General features: G+C 37.3%; 1 protein-coding gene across 1 annotated transcript in view; it reads left to right on the top strand.

Annotated features, from left to right (window-relative positions):
* Window positions 1-11,338: 11,338 nt before the first annotated feature.
* LOC140342498 (cholinesterase-like) overlaps window positions 11,339-17,091 on the top strand; it is a 41,771-nt gene continuing 36,018 nt past the window's right edge. The window contains exon 1 of the mRNA XM_072428700.1: window positions 11,339-11,427. The gene's annotated coding sequence lies outside the window, so the exon portion shown is untranslated. The remainder of the gene's footprint in view (window positions 11,428-17,091) is intronic.

Genomic DNA, 17,091 nt, shown 5'->3' with positions numbered 1-17,091 from the left:
ATATATATATATATATATATATAAATATATATTGAAGTATATAATTATATATTATTATTATTATGTGTAACTCTTGACCAACAGGAAAGAAATAAGTAATTTGAAAATATGCTTTTTTCTTAGTGCATATAGATGTTTTAAACAATTGAACAGCACAAACATTTTTTTGAGGGCTAAGGGTAATATGTATGCCATTAGAAAGAATGCTTTTTTAGGGGAACAGTGACTTTAATGCAAGCTCGCCAGTGTAAAACTGCCGGGGATGCCCAGCTCCAGCAGCGAGATCATTTCTGTTACTAACTTCCGTGCAAATACGCCAGCGCCTGAAATTTAGTTGGTGAATTGAGCAAAGGCTTCCGATTTTGGATTGCGAATACAAATGCGCGACTGAGCCTCAGATTTTACTTGGTGAATCAGGGCCTGTGTCTCTAAATTGGCTAGGGTGCCAGATCTCCAGATGGAGTCCAAATATTGCAATGACTGCATGTCAGGTTGGAAGCCTAGCACTGGAATGCAAAAGTAATTATTATTATTATTATTATTATTAAACAGGATTTATATAGCGCCAACATATTACGCAGCGCTGTACATTAAATAGGAAGTAATCATTGGGTTTGTCAGTTGAAATAGAGAAGCAGCTATATTACTTTAGTGCACTGCACCTCCAACGTTCAGAGGTTTCAATGGTTGATAAATTAAGTTTTTTTACAGTACAGAGGGGAAAGGAGGGGACAAATGGCACCATCAGACATTTTTATACAAGTTCCTAAATGGCACAGCAATGCATCACACTGCAATTATTGCAGAAGCCTCTAATGGCCTCTAACTTTTTCACATATGGTATGCTGCAGGCCATACTGCCTCATAGCAAATGCAAAAACTTAGTGGTAGTTGTGACACAAACATTGCTACAAAAGAGTGAAAAAATCGAGTCACTGAAGTTTGATCATATTGTTTACTTGTGACAGAAATATCTATCAATAGAAAAACCCTTCTGCTTCCAAAAGTAGATGTCATAAATTTGATCAGCATCACAGCAGTAGATAAAATGCATTTCTTTTATTTGTTTAAAAAAACAAAGCAGTCACTTCAACCTCACATATCTTTGTAAAACCCCTTTTTGACAAGGACCTTAGTGGTTTAAACACGCCATCAATGGTAGCACAGACTGCGTACAGAAAAGTATTTACATAGTTACATAGTAGGTTAGGTTGAAATAAACATAAGTCCATCAAGTTCAACCACTAGAGAAATAAACATATCCCAGATATAAAACCCTATAAGACATAGTTGGTCCAGAGGAAGGCAAAAAAACCCTGGTACAACTTGCTTCAACTGATACTTCCTGATTCCATGAGGCAAACAGATGTTCCTTGAATCAACAGTCACTGTTATTTTTTCTTTAAAGCCTTAATACCCAGTTAAATTCTGTGCTTCTAGAAAAACATGCAGCTTTTTCCTAATGCAATCTATAGTAGCCGATTCCACATTTTCACAGACCTTACAGTGAAGAATCCCTTCTCGGTCCGGTGCTTAAACTTCTAAAGTGCCCTCTTGTTCTTTGTAATGATCTCAAAGTGAATAATGGGGAAGTGAGTTCTCCATATGGACCATTTATATATTTATACAGGGTGATCATATCCCCCTTAAAGGTTTCTTCTGAAGGGAGAATAGATTCAGTTCAGCTAATCTCTCCTCAAGCTGAGCTCCTCCATTCATTTTATTAATTTAGTTGCCCTTCTCTGCACTCTCTCCAATTCAACAATGTCCTTTTTGTGAACTGGTGCCCAAAACTAGACTGCATATTCCAGATGTGGTCTGACCAATGCTTTGTACAGAGGCAGGATTAAGTTTCCATCTCTGCAGTTAATCTCCTCTTCCATCTCCTCTTTTAATACAAGAAAGTACTTTACTTGCTTTAGATATTGCAGCTTGGCATTCCATACTGTTATTTGGTCTATGATCTACCAGAACCCCCAGACCCTTTTCCATTTCTGACTCCCCCAAATGTATTCCCCCTAGACAGTATGAAGCATGCATGTTGTTGGCGCCCAAGTGCATAATTGTACATTTATCTATATTAAATGTCATTTGCCACTCGGCTGCCCAATCAAACAGTACATCCAGGTCTGCTTGTACATTATAGACATCCTGTATGGACATAATTCGATTACCTAGTTTGGTGTCATTTGCAAACACAGAATTGGTACTTTTAATCCCAAACTCTATATCAATTATAAAGATATTTGATATTTCATCTCCTGTGAGGACACATGAATTGTACACCTGGGCAATATCTCTAGATGAGGATAAGTTGAGTGAGCTAATGACTGTTACCATGAGGCTTAATAAATTACTAAATCTTACTAAAAATCTTCATAATGCACCACTGGTTGGGTTTGTTTAATAGGGAACATTTCCCCATGTTTGGTTCTTGTTATGCTTCTGTTGTTTTCTTTTTTCTTTTTATTTCCTGTCCACCATCTGCTAAGCATATGTTCTACAACATGGTATGTTTGGTCCAGAAAGTCCCTATTATTCAGTCATGGCACATGTGACACATATCCCGATATGGCTCACAATACCATGAAAAATGTATCTCAAAATGTGCAAGGTTTAAATTCCCCGAGCAAGAATAGGAAAGTATTCAATCATTATTCTGCTTTATCTGTGCATATACTGGGCCTCCAGGAGATGAGGTTTTAAATGTCCTTATCTCCAAAGTACTTTCATAAGCAGTACCCGCAGGTATTCCAGGCAAATTTTCAGGAAAAGAATAGAAGGGTATTGGTGGCATTTTATAGGTCTATTCCCTTCAGCTGCGAGGGGAGACTAACTGACCTCACAGGTCGCTACATATACTTCTTCAAAGGAAAATGTATGATGTTGAGGTGACCTTGGTAAACTATTATGCTCCAAAGTCCCATCAAGTACAATTTTTTAAACATCTTTTTCTTTGATAGAGAAGTACACCAGGGGTATCCTGTTGATCATGTGGGACTCCAATATGATAATTGATCTGAACCTGGATCGTTTCTCTACACTTTAAACTATACCCAGATTTCAGCATTCTCGGAGCCACTATCCAGGTACCGCTTCTATGATGTTTGGAGAGAATTGAACCCAACAGTAAGGGATTATACCTGATATTCTTCTTCCCATGGAAGCTTTAAACGTATTGACCAAATTGTAGTGACACAAAAATTTCTTCCACAAGTAGTTAAATCTAAAATTATGTCTACTCCCTGGTCTGATCCACTAATGATCCAATGCACCTCTCTGTTGCCTAAGAATACGGAATACCATTGGTGCCTTAATGATGCTTTGCTTTCATCCCCTGCGGTGCAATTGGAAATAGAGCAAGCTCTAATGCAATACTTTGAATTTAATAGCCAGTCGGTGGATTCACCCATCATGCTATGGGACGCCCATAAGACAATGATTTGTGGAAAATTGATTCAAATAGCTTCCCGCCTGAAGAAAGCTAGGGTTCAGAAAATCACAGACCTCAGACAGAAGTTAATGACACTGGAGTCTTGTCTGAAAAGGAACCCATCTACAATTTTAGGAGACACAGCAGACCAGGGTGGAGCTAAATACTCTTTATGACTACAAAGTGGAAAAGCAAATTAGATGGTTCAAGAGAAATTTCTATGTAAGAGCAAATAAACTTGGACTAATGTTAGCCAAAGTACTTAATCCCCAAAATTTTCATAAGGTACAGATAAAACTAAAACTCCCTAATGGTGAAATAACTGCAAACCTAGTGAATATCTGTGAACAACTCAAGAAAATTCTCTCCAACTTATATGGTTCCTGTAACACTTTTAGTTCGGAGAGAGCTGATAATCTTTTTTTCCAACCTGACTCTGCCCACTCTAATGCCACAAATGACTGAACTGTTGGGGGCTGATATTTCTCTGGAAGAAATTCTAAGTGCAAATAAATCATTAAAAATTAATAAATCACCAGGACCAGATGGCTTTTCTGCCCAGTACTATAAGAAATATTCCACACTGCTAGCCCTTAGACTTTCGGATATGTTTAACCATCCCCAGCATAATATGTCATCTCTTCCAGCCCACATAGTAATGATTCCCAAGTCAAACAAAGACGCTTTGGATCCCAACAATCTTAGACCAATATCCCTTCTGAATGTCATTATCAAACTGTTGACCAAGATTCTGATAATTAGAATGAACAAATATCTGAAATGTCTAATTTGTAAGGATCAAGTGGGATTTGTACTGCACCGACAAGTGTCTGATAGCAAGAGGAAAATAGTCAGTCTAATACATATCATGCAGCAAACCCCTGGTGTGCTCCTAGCTTTAGACATACCTCCGGACCCTTGGGTTGCCCTATTGCAATTCAAACCTACCTTTTTACCAGGTCCATTTCAAGTTATGTGTCAGGTTCTCCTGACTATAACTATAGCTGAAAATTGGAAAAAACAGGTACTCCAGTACCATGAAGTACTATTGCCTCTTGATAACATGTTTCTAAACAAAAATTGTCTAGTGTTTTAAACGACACACAGGAAAAGTTTTCTATGATATGGGAGCTGTGGTGAGCGCATTCCTTGCCTTATATACCTTCCATTTAATACATCCCGGAAATTGTTTTTAATCCAAGCAGCTTAAAAGTGTGGAATGAAAATGTTTTTTTCCTGTAGGTTATCCCCTTTTCACCCTTATTATTCTGTTTAATTGGCTGTCAACATTTTTGAAATTATCAACTGATTTATAATATAGGCCCATGGAGGAAGAGGGGAATGTTGCAATTAACAAAAGCATTTATTTTGTATTTATTTACCCCATGGTATGCCTTTATGTGATGTGGATACTACAGTTTGTAATGAACAAAATATGCACATCTCTTTTTCTTTTTGTATATGTTTCTTTATTTTGTATTTTGTTTTGTTAATTTATCGATAAAATCAATAAAAAATGATTGAAAAAAAAAATCTTCATAACAATAAGTTCTGTAAACATTTACTCTATAATACAATCATTATTAGCAAATCCATGTAAATAAAAAAATATATCATAGAAAAAAGACAAGTGTTAGTAAAACAATCACAGTGGTAACAACATCATTTATACAATGTAATTATTTATGGAATGTAATTAAATATGTTATTAATGTAATTTTAACAGTAGAAATAGTTTTTGTAGGTATGTGTGTGTTTGGTAAGGGTATTAGGGTGTACCGTAAATACTTGTTTGCCCTGAAAATGTCCTAAAAAAAGAATCTCAGTTTATACCCAGGTCTTACTTTGTCATAGTATGTATCACACACCAGTAATATTTGCACTTGTCTCCAGCACATAGTATACACTGTACATAAAGACACAGCTCCATTGAATGGTGTCCAAAAAACTTTCACAAGTGATCATTTAAGAGCAAGTGACCCATCATAACCGTATAAGAAGTATAAAATACATTACCCGTAAAAAGGGTAAAGACTAAGCCCATGAACATTTTTTTAAGCTCCTGTGGTTTAGAATTTGTTGTTAATGGCTCAGAGTTCCATGCACATCAGTGTGAAATATGTCAGATTTATAAATGAATATATAAATGAAATAAATGTATATATATATATATATATATATATATATATATATATATATATGTATAAAATATAAATATATAAATGAATGATAAATACACTAATAACAAATATTGTATGAATGTGCTTATTAAGTAAGCTACAATTGAGTCTGTAAAGCAATGTGGAATATGTTAATGCCACATAAGTAGGAGAAATATTATTTAATTGTTCTCTAGTACACAAAATAAGCAAGTCATACCCATGCAATGGCACAGGGTATGCAGTTACAAATTTACAGAAATTTTATGAGGGGTTAGGCCTATGATACCCTAAGGGTCATTCACTCAGTAAACTGTTAGTGTGCAAAAAGGACCATATAAGGTTTATAGCACCTTTAACATTTTTCTTTACCTCTGCTTACTTTATATTTATGCTTCTAATCTCCTGTAATTATGGACAGTACCAACTGTAATCCATTCCCATGTGTCCTCTGTAGCACACTCTTTCTAGAACACCCTCTCATGCTTGGTGTAGTTATCCAAATAATGATTTATTCTGCCCAGAAAGGGACCTGGGATTAATTCACTTGAGCGCTTGAAAATATAGTTAAATAGGCTTTGTACGTTTAAATTCTAATATAGTTTAATACTGTAGGTGTAGAGGAGTTATTTACCAATATAGGAAAATACAACAAAAGCATGTAACCCTGCTTAGTTCACTTAAATCATGGTTGCCAGCCTAGATAAAGGCATGAAAATAGAAAAATCAAAGAAGACTGGGGTTTCAAGTGGCTGGTGTTTAAATTATATTTCACATACTACCTTGTATGCAGACAATAGTGAAGCAAATACAATTACAGTGCATTAACATTGGAATATGTTTTAATCACTGGACAACAGCTGCCTAAACAGATCGTATGTGGATATAGGAGTAGAGAACATCTCAAACCCAGCAGGCTGTTTCAGGAGATACTCAGAGACCATTTATACAGTTGTATATCAAAATACAATAATAACGACAACAACTATATAGCAAAATGCAAAAAAAACAAAAAAAAAACATCAAGATGTATATAACAAAACTTTTTTGATAGTTATTTATACAAATGCAGTAATGAAGTAGTAATGAAAGCACAACTATTTGTTGTAGGCAAAGTTACTTGAGAGAGGTGTGTAACAATGTAGGGCTAACTTATGCATTTTCATATAATACATGAATTTAATGGAATACTGTGAGAAGAGTGGTTGTTATTCAATCTTCTGAGTTAAGACATGATTTCGTAAAAATAAAAGTGAGTAGGATTTAACATTCAAGATTCAGAAAAAAAACTTACTAGGAAGCCATAGTGGTTTCTCATTTGAATGGATACACTCCTTGTGATTATGTATTCTTCAGCTCAATTCACTCTTTGGGATTAAAATTACTCCAGTTATGTTCTGGAAGGATTGGATATGTTATTGTTTATTTACCATTATTTACCATTATATGACATGATTAACATAAAGTAGAAAAGGTAGGTCATGCTACATTCTAAGTAAAATTACCATAGGTAGAATACATATAAAAATAGGTATCAATATGTCAATAGGTATGTACATTGTAATGTTACCCTTGGGATATTATTCTCTTATTTTAGATATTGGTAGGTAGGGATAAAATTGAGAATGAATTCCAATTATAATGCAATTGCATGTCAGGATCTAAGACTTAATGAATAAACTATATTGAAAAAAGGATTTGAAACACAAACAGCTAATTTATCTGGGTTCTTATAATAGTATAATAAAAATAAATGAGAAGACTTACCAGGTGTAAGCATGAGAGTAGCTGAGAGATTCAAATGGCATAGTGCCGAGCAGCAAAGTGTGTGTGGAAAACACTAGAGTACTGGAGTATAATCTCCCACCTAATAAGGGCAGGGATTTGGCTTTAAAGAAGACAGGGCATGTGCAGGAAAGGATGTCCCCAGTGCATGCTCAGATGTGAACATTGAAGCCTTTTCCGCCCTTTTATGTCTGCTCTTAGTTACCAGCTAGTTGGGGTGTGGACGACTCAAACACTCGCAGCAATACTGCCGGTGAACGGGGAAGAGGATGCACATAACACACCGCTCGCCATCGTGGCGTGTGATATCAGGCTCAGGGGTGTCCTGGAAAACAGGATTCCTGTCCCCCGCTAGCTAGTGTGGGCAGGCATGGGGGGGAGGAGGGTATATACAATGTGAAGGTAAAATTATGGAAATAAAACCTACGAAAGTCTATTAGGAGAGGAGGATGGTTGCAGAAACATGATGTCTGAACAATGTTTCAATGACTAATGGGTGTAATGCAGGATGTATGAGGAAAAAAAGAGTACCCAGATAATAAAAGTTACAATGCATAAATGTCAAATGTAAGTGTCACAATACATGTCAGTTCCCACAGCGATCCCTGCTAAACCATCCTGCTGCATCCTGTGCTTGTGTGCCCTGTCGAGCTGCCAAATGCAGCACTTACTCTTACTCTACAAAGTCTCTGTCTTTGTGGTTGACAGAGTATGCAGCACTTCTTGCCCAGACCTGTGTCTGGAATCTACTCCTTTCGTCAGCCAGCTGTTTCCACACCGAGGCAGCTCCTGCTTTCCTCCTTAGGTAGGGTGACCCCAAGGGCTGCGACCTGGTGACCTCCAGCAGCAAAGAGCCCAGTGGCCTCCAGGCTACTGGCCCATCACTCCTTGAGGGGTGCTCTGGTGAAGACCTGGTGTCACTTAGACTACGCTACTTGGATGATCCTGTGCTACCTGCCTGGGGATAAATTGGCAGTAAGCAGATATGAAGCCAATATGGTAGCCAACTGACTTGGTTCATGTCATACATAGAAACTGTACATAAATCAAAAGCACACAAAGATTTTGTATATTGGTATTGAATGGTACAATAACTATATTGTAATATAATAAGGCAGGAGAGTTGTGCTACAGACACTTGTTACCATAAATTATTGTTTGATGATACAGGGTAAAGTCTAATAGAAGTCCAAAACTTATTGCTGAGTCTCATATTAGTCATAATAATGATAATTCCTTTTTGTCTTGCCAATATAAAAAGACTCCCATTGACAGAGGATCAGGTAGATAACACCTTCTTTGGTGCAATCAATGTAGTAGTTGGAACAATGTACTTTTCCATTAGGGAGGGTTATACATAATGATTCTTTGATCCAAGTGCATTGGGAACATTTCCCACATTTGAAGGTTCCCTTGATGTCAGAAGTGTGAGATCTCGTGGTGGAGAAACTACTATGTACAAGTTGATCTTTTAACTATGGTGGAAGTCCTTTTTGGAAGTCCATGTCATTGGAGCAATTTCTTTAAAGCTTCAAATACTGACTAAAAGGGATGCTGTTTTTTGGTGGTTGTGGCTGGCCACTTGAGGCATGTAAAATTGTATTGCAAGCTGTGGCCTTTCCAAAGAGAGTAGTATTATGAGTGTTTATACAGAGGAGTAGATCCAAAAATGGCAATTTGGTGGTAAACATAAGATTAAATTATTAAGTGGAATTTCATTAAAAAATTCTTGTAGAGTGTCTGAAGATCTTGTCTAAAGTATAAGGACAATATCTATGTATCTTCGCCAAAGTAATAGATTGTCCTTGAAGCCAGTAAGGGTATCAAAGATGTTCCTTTCCCATTCACCTAGAAATGGGTTGGCATATGTCGGGGCACACTTGGTCCCCATGGCAACTCCTTGCATTTGTAGGTACTTGATGTTGTCAAAAGTCAAAATGTTTTTTTCCATGATAAATCTCAACAGTAAGATTATGAAGCCATGAACTTCTTGGGGGATTTCTCTGTTCAGTATTCTCATGGAGAATACTGGTATAGAGTGCCTTAATATCTCTAGCAACTAATATAGTATTTGGAGGCACGAAATTGTTGGTGAGTTGTTGGTGAGTTTGAATAACTTGATCGTATCTTATCTTAGGATTTGGAGGCATATGGATTTATAGTGGGGTGTATCTGGAATGACCACATTTCCTCCTTTGTCAGATGGTTTAATGACAATTTCTGTATTCTTCTTTAGTGATTGGATGTCATGGACTTGTTCTGTTGTAAACCTGGAGGTCTGACAAACTTGTTGTAGAGGTGTTTGTATAATTTCCTATTTACAAGGTAGATTTAGACTTTCGAGTAATTTGTGTTGAAGGTTCGCCGGCGTCTGGTATCACAGTTTCGGGTTCTGATAATATTTCAGTAGGAAAATCTTCATTCTCTGTCAGGAGTTGGATAAGATCTTTCAGAACTCTAAAATATTGAGAGCTGTGGGATATAGAAGAGGGTGTGGCTATAGGTGCCTTGTCAAACATACATTTAAGTGCAAGGTTTCTGGGAAATAAATTAATGTCCTTAATGACTTCAAATTTGTCAATAGTATAAGCAGGATAAAATGATAGGCCCAGATTTAGTATTTAACTTTCAGATTCTGAGAGTCTGTAGCTAGAGAGGTTGATGATGTCTAGGTTCCGGTTTCCTGTTTTGGAAAATTATGATCCATGGAACTTTTTTCTGGGTAATGGAGAAGAAAGTTGAGTAAGTAGGATATCAGATTTATTCTTGGCTGTCTCTTTAGGAATGGCTTAAAGAGTAAATAGACAAGGGGATTGAGTGCTGGGGGTACTATTGGAAGCCAAGGTATTGATAGTTGGTGCCTCTGCACCTCTGGATGGTCCTGGATTATCAATTCCTTTTGGAGTTGTGGTTACGACTTGGAGCTTCTGACCTGCTGGTGTGGGTAGGAGGGTGGTGTTCCCCATCATGGTAGAGGTGTCTTCAACTGTTGGAGTACTTTTATTGTCTTTGGCCAGATCATTATGTCTTTTATACCTCATCCTTTAGACTTAAAGTCAAGCTTGGTCAGTTGTTGAGAGAGAGCAGGTAATTGACTGACTTACTTTGGTTTGTCAGTTTTAGAATGGACGAGGATGGTGTCGGAGATTCCCATTTATATGCTTTCCTGTTTAAAAAAGCCCATTTGTCATGTTGAAGTTCTTGTCCTTCTTTGGTGTTCTTCCAGATTTGCTGGATCACCCAGCTTCACTGATGAAAGTGTATCCTCTCCGGCCTTGGAGAGCTTTAATAAATCAGGCCCGCCATCCCTAAACATATGTCCTTGGATTCAGGTCCTAGTAACTTTAAACATTTAAATGAAACACAAACAGCCTGTGGTAGATTGACTATACACATATCTAATATCCAAGATGTTGAAAATATTGCCTTAAGCTATGTTAAGACTGCTGGTGAGTTTGAGGTACATTTACTGCTTCCTCACATCCTAAAAGACTTACATGTAGTTACTTTCCCCAGTTGGCTATAGATAAAACTGGTCCCAATTTTGCCCTGACAGTACCAGTTTCTGATCATTAAAATGTGTCACTATTGTCCTGGGTGCATAGATGCATCAACAGCAAGGTTTGCACACCATTCATAATTTTATGGAGGATTTGTAAAAAAAATAAATAATAAATAAACTTTTTGACAGACTGTGCTAACATGATGGATTGACCAATAGCATCCTAAATTAATAACATTTTTAAATACCCTTGATAGCCAATTAGGGTTGACTTACAACAAGTATTAGTTCTTTATTAAAGATCTTTTAAATTATGCCTGTCTTACTTTGGTGTAGTTTACATATAATGTTATGCATGTTATTGCTTTTAAGCATTCCTACATTGATCTGAGCTGTTAGCCTTGTCATTGATTAACATTTTACAACCCTAAGCAGTATAAAAGTTCACTGAATTTTGCACTCATCACTCATTGCATATCAGCTTCATAGAACACATAGAAAAAGCGTAAGAACAGAAACAACTCAAATCATCAAGCCACAACATCCTTGTAAGTCCTAATATTAATGGGTGGTTAAAACTGGAGGGTAATGGAAAATTTGGGAAAAATGATCAGTGAGGAAGCAAGGTTATGTCTTGCTGTTGATTCATTGTAAACACTTTATTTTCATTCTGACATTACTGGGTGATCAGCAGTAGAAAATATGTAGTGTTGATTAATATGCTTTTGTTTTTAAATAAATCTTTAAGGCTGGGTCTACACAGTCGTTTTTAAAAACGCATGTAAACGTTCCTACTGTGTTTATGTACATTTTAAAGCTTGCCGCGTTTTAACCACATTTTCCCGAGTTTTTAACACGTTTACCTTTACAGTGCTTATAAACGCAGGAAAACGGCCTATTGAATTCAATAAAAAAAGTTTACTTGCGTTTTCCTGCATTTTTGAGCGTTTTCCAGCATTACCCCTCAATTTAATTTTTTAAACATTGCAAGCAACGTTATAGATAACGCTCATAAACGTGCCTCAATTTTAAAGCCTCAGGCTAATTGCTGGGGAAAATGTCTGTGTAGACTAAGCCTTACGCTGTAAGTACTGCTCTGTGGGCCATTAGATAAGTAATGTTTAATGTTTAAAACACACACACATATAACAAAATATTATCAGCATTCATATGCTCTGCAGACCTAGAGTATTAAATATAAACATATCTAGATTTGTTACTATGCCAAGATGACCACAAGAATTCATTTTTATGCTAGCCTAAATTTTGTTGGCTTCTAACAAACTGTAACATATTGTCTTATATTATCCCTATGCATTTAACGTTTTTTTAATCACTCTTCATGTGTTCTGCAACCCCTATAGCTAGTATACCAAAAAAAAAGACCTTGGGTCCAACATGGTTTCAAATTGATACAGCAAATATTAAAGTGATGCCTGCTTTATTTAGCAAATACTACAGAGATGTAAAAATCAGTTTTCTGCCATCACAACAAATCCCATAAATGTTTATGTGCTGCAAAGGAGCATGCAACAAGATTTCTCCAATATTTTTCTACTGTTTTCAACAATTATTTAACTATAAATTAATTTTTAACATAGGTAAGGTATATTTAATAAAATATTTACCTAAAATCAAAGTAGAAAAATTGCAATCAGGCAGGTAAAGGGAATTTTATTGCAGAAGGGACATTGCCTATCCCTTCTGCAATTTTTATATGGTTTTAGCCCAAGATATGGGTTTAGTTTCACTTTAACCCATTCTTGGCATATCTAGAAATAAACTTCTGGTAGAAGTAGAAGCCTTTAAAAGGTATTGCTACAGTCATGAGAAAAACCAAGTACACCCTTGTTCAGTTCTTCACCCTCTACATATTAGGACATTACAAAAAATCACCTGGCACTTAGGTAAATTTACTCCCAGATTAACAACAACACATTACATTTTACACTGTATAATTATTTGTAAGTCAAAGCACTTGTGTGAAAAAGTACACACTTTCCCCTCCCTCAGGAATTAGGAGGGAAATGGTAGCCAGGTATTTGTAATCAAACACACTTAGGTAACTGTTCATCAGCAAGTTTGCCCACTTTTTTTTTTCTTAAATATTTTCATTATTTTTTCAAGGGAAATTAGTACAGCATTGGTAACAACATATTAATTATACAGGGATAAGTGGTAACACATGAGTTACAAACAGTGGGATCAATTGTTTACCAGAATTTGCCAAACATGGGGAATATAATAGAACACATACATTCGAATTTCAGATTATAACCATGTAATAAGTTGAGACATATGGCGGTTTGTTTAATAGCAGTAAAATAAAAAACAGCCTTAATTGAAAACAAAGCAAGCAAGGGTAAACATGTAGTCAGGAACAGTAATAACATTCAGTGGTAACATTCAGTGGAATTATTATCGCTGTGGATGAATATTATTATCAGATAGTTGGAAATTTGTTGTCAATTAGCATATAATTGGAGGGTCGTTATTTAGAAGAGGATAGGCATACCATGCTGTTCAAAGGTAGAAAGAATGCATTTTTTTGTGTATATTGGCAATGTGGCTGAACTACAGCCTCTTGTGATCCTTGTTCCTTGAAGTGTCATTTCCCTAAAGATTGCCCATTCTGCTGTTAGCGGTAGGTAATTCACTAGGTTCCTAAGTGAATACAGTACCACCGTCCTCCAAAAATACTAGACTTTCGGGCATCTCCACAACATGTGATATATATCTGCCTCTAAGGCCCCACATTTAAATAATGCGGGGAGGGGCTAAGACCCATCTGATAAGAAAGCATAGGTGAAATATATGCATAATGGTAAAGTTTCAAGGTCAAGAAGATATTGCCCTCCATGCTCTGCGGAAATCATTCAATATCTCACTAGGGGTGCAGTGTGGAAAATGTTTAGCCCATCTACACAGTCCTGTACTTCAAGTCTCATGTTCTAAATTAGTTCTGTAGGTAGTATAGGCTTCAGTTATGGCTTTTTTAGCTGGGTTAGGCACCGGTAATAATTTATACAATAGGTTGGCCCAATCAGTGGGTGAAAGATTTTTGATGACAGCAGATACATAGGAATTTAACTGCAAATATGCACAATTTTGCGGCCCAAGTGAAGGATACATTGCATATATAGCTGATTGAGAAATAATTTTCTGGGTCAAACTATTTACTGCAGATTTAACCTTCAGTGCCTGCAGCTCCCCCTGATCCCTCCCATGGGGCTCCCTCAGTATTCAAAGGAATGCTCCATTTCGCCACAGTGGAAGAGAAGTGGAATATCCTGCAAATCTGCCTCTTGTATTATTATTGGTAGCATCAGTAAGGTATATAGAATGTTTGGGAATATAATCATATAATCATTTTGATTAGATTATTTTGCCCAATATAGGAAAACCTTTTTTGTAGTTGCCCCTTAACCACCGCCAGAGAGTGGTAAAGTTTAGAAGGGCATTTTGAAATCATAACACTTCAATACTTCAATCTGTGCTTGAACCACACAAACAGATATTGGTGGCTCCAACCCAGCCTGGTACATTTGTTTAAATATAGAGCCTTTGATTTGTGTAGATTTATTGCATATCCTGATACTGTTACATATTGCATCAACAATTTGATGATGGTCGGTAGTCTTTGTTTCGGTTTTGCTATGTATAGAAGAAGGTCATCTGCAAAGGCCGTAATTGTGATCGTTTTGTTGCCTATCTGGATGGCCTCAAAGTCCTTCGAGAAGGCGTAGCAAAGGGTGTAGCTCTAGAATGAACAGTATGGGGAACAATGGACATCCCTGACGGGTCCCTCTAGTCATGGGCACGGAGGTAGGGTCCCTCTAGTCATGGACACGGAGGTAGATGGTGCCATTTATAAAAAGTTTTGTTTCAGGAGAGTTGTAACTACAGTGTATATAGGAAAGTGCATAATTGACCAAATGCATGGTGCGCCAAAACAGCATATAATAAGGTCAATTCCACTCTATCAAACACATTCTCTTCGTCCAACCCTAATAACATTGATCTAGGGGCGTTTGCCCTGGCCGCTACTACCGTTGCCGCTATTGCGGTGTGGACGTGTGCAGTGTTTCCCCCTTACAAAACCCAGTTTGTACAAAGTAAGTAGAGATCGCTGTAATCTATTAGCCATTATTTTTTCTAGAATTTTATAATCACAGGTAAATAGCGGGATTGGTCTATAGGAGGTTACTAATGTTGGATCTCGACCTTCCTTTAGAATCTTAATGGTATGGGCCTTATTGAAATCCGGAAAGGTTGTGGTATATGTCAATATTGAAATACACACCTCATTTAGAAGTGGGGTGATTACTGCACTGACAATTTTGTAAAATTCTGCAGTGAAACCATCTGAGCCCGAGGTTTTATGACTCGCCATTGTGCTGGTCCTTTTTTGGAATTCCTCAGCAGTTTTGAGTTTGTTTCATACCTTCCTGTGTTCTGAGGACTATTTAGATAACCTGGCTTTGTGTAAGAGGTCACCCAGACATTCTGGGTGCTAAGGTTGGGCTGTATATAACTGTTTATAAAAATCTGTATTTTTTACACTTGCTGGTTGTGTATAATACGATGTGCCCCTCAATATCACTTTCATAGTCCGCCATAATAAAACCGGAGTGTCCCAGTGTTCCAAGTTGACATCTAAGCTATTCGCCCACTGACATTTGACCAAACTAACAAAATCTGGTGACTATGTCATATAGCTCGGAAATCTTCAGAGCAAAGTAGTATGGAATGGCTTAGTCCTAGGGTCAGCTGGACAGGGGCGTGGTCTGACAAAATAAATTCCAAATTGATGCGTGAGACACCTTGGGAAAAAAGGGATTCCTCCACCAAATGGATCAATCTTAGAAAAGGAAGTATGTGCCTTGGAGTAGCATGTGTAGTTCCTTTTTGTAAGATTAGGAAGCCTCTATGGGTCTACCAGAGAAGTCTGAGCTATTAGATTGCTAAATTCCCTGTGGGGCGTGTTTGTTGTATTATTAGAGGTGGTTGATTGATCTATTGTAGGAGTGGCATTGAAATCTCCTGCCAGAATTTTATTAGCGTAATCCCCTCCTAGAATTTTCTGAAGAATTTTAGCATAGTGAAGAATTGCCAGTGGGTGCATAAATAGATCAAAAAGAGTAAGTTGTTCCCATCAAATCCCAAACCATCATAACATATCTGCTTTCCTCATCTAATTCCACTGAACTTTTTAAGTAGTAAAATCGCCACCCCTCTTTTCTAAGTTTGGTAGGCAGTGGTTTTATATCTTCCCCAATTCAAGAATCCCGCAAAGTAGCCTTGTCACCCATTTTCCTGTGTGTTTTCTGGAAAACAACATCACTTTTTTCTGTTTTTGAGGGCTGTGAAATCCTGCGACGTTCCAAGAGAGTAAATTTAGCGTAACATGCTGGATCAATTTGGGTTTTGATGTTTGGGATTCATGACTGTGACAACGCAGAGACCCCGCTTACAGTGCCCTCCCACCTTAAAAACCCCTCAAACAACACCACACCAAAATGAGGGTTTAAATGGCAAAATTTAAATGATATAAACATGACCATAAATAACCAAATCAAATAAATAACCCTAAATAACCAAATAGCAAATAATTATCATAAATAACAATTCAAATAACAATACAAATACATAAACAACACATTTACTTATATTACTTATAATCTTGACGCAATTAACACACTCTCCTGGTTACTGGGTCTCAAAGGTCCCCTCTATTAAACCCCCAAACTTATTTGGGTCTGCACCGCCATCATATATATGCTCCCAGCCGCAACCACAAGCTCAGGAACTATATCAGCAGGACTTGCAGCCCATTTCAACCAAGACCCATCAAACTACCAATAACCAAAATTCCAGAGAGACCCATACCGAAGATAAGCCTCTCACCCCCTACTGAAACAGACCAGAAACCACCTTCCCTCAAGGACCTCACTGCCACAAAAAAACCCAACCTAAACTAAATCTCCACAAGCCCCAAAATAAAAGAGAGGGTGGGCGGAAACTTTCTCCACTCTCCCCATTCTGCCGCAAAATGATCCTCCCCTTCTGTTTCCCCCCTTTTTCATTCCTCTTCCCCCTCCCTCACTACGTCATCCCCCCTTGCTCCAACTCCCCTCCTATGCTGCAATTAGTTAACCCTAGCACTGCCTGCTCCCTACCCCCTTCCAGTCATGGAGGCCTTCCACTATCCC

This window comes from Pyxicephalus adspersus, chromosome 12 (assembly GCF_032062135.1).
Source record: "Pyxicephalus adspersus chromosome 12, UCB_Pads_2.0, whole genome shotgun sequence".
Classification (NCBI taxonomy): Eukaryota; Metazoa; Chordata; class Amphibia; order Anura; family Pyxicephalidae; genus Pyxicephalus; species Pyxicephalus adspersus.
Note: the sequence above shows the minus strand (reverse complement) of the source record. Positions and strands in the feature narration are given on the sequence as shown.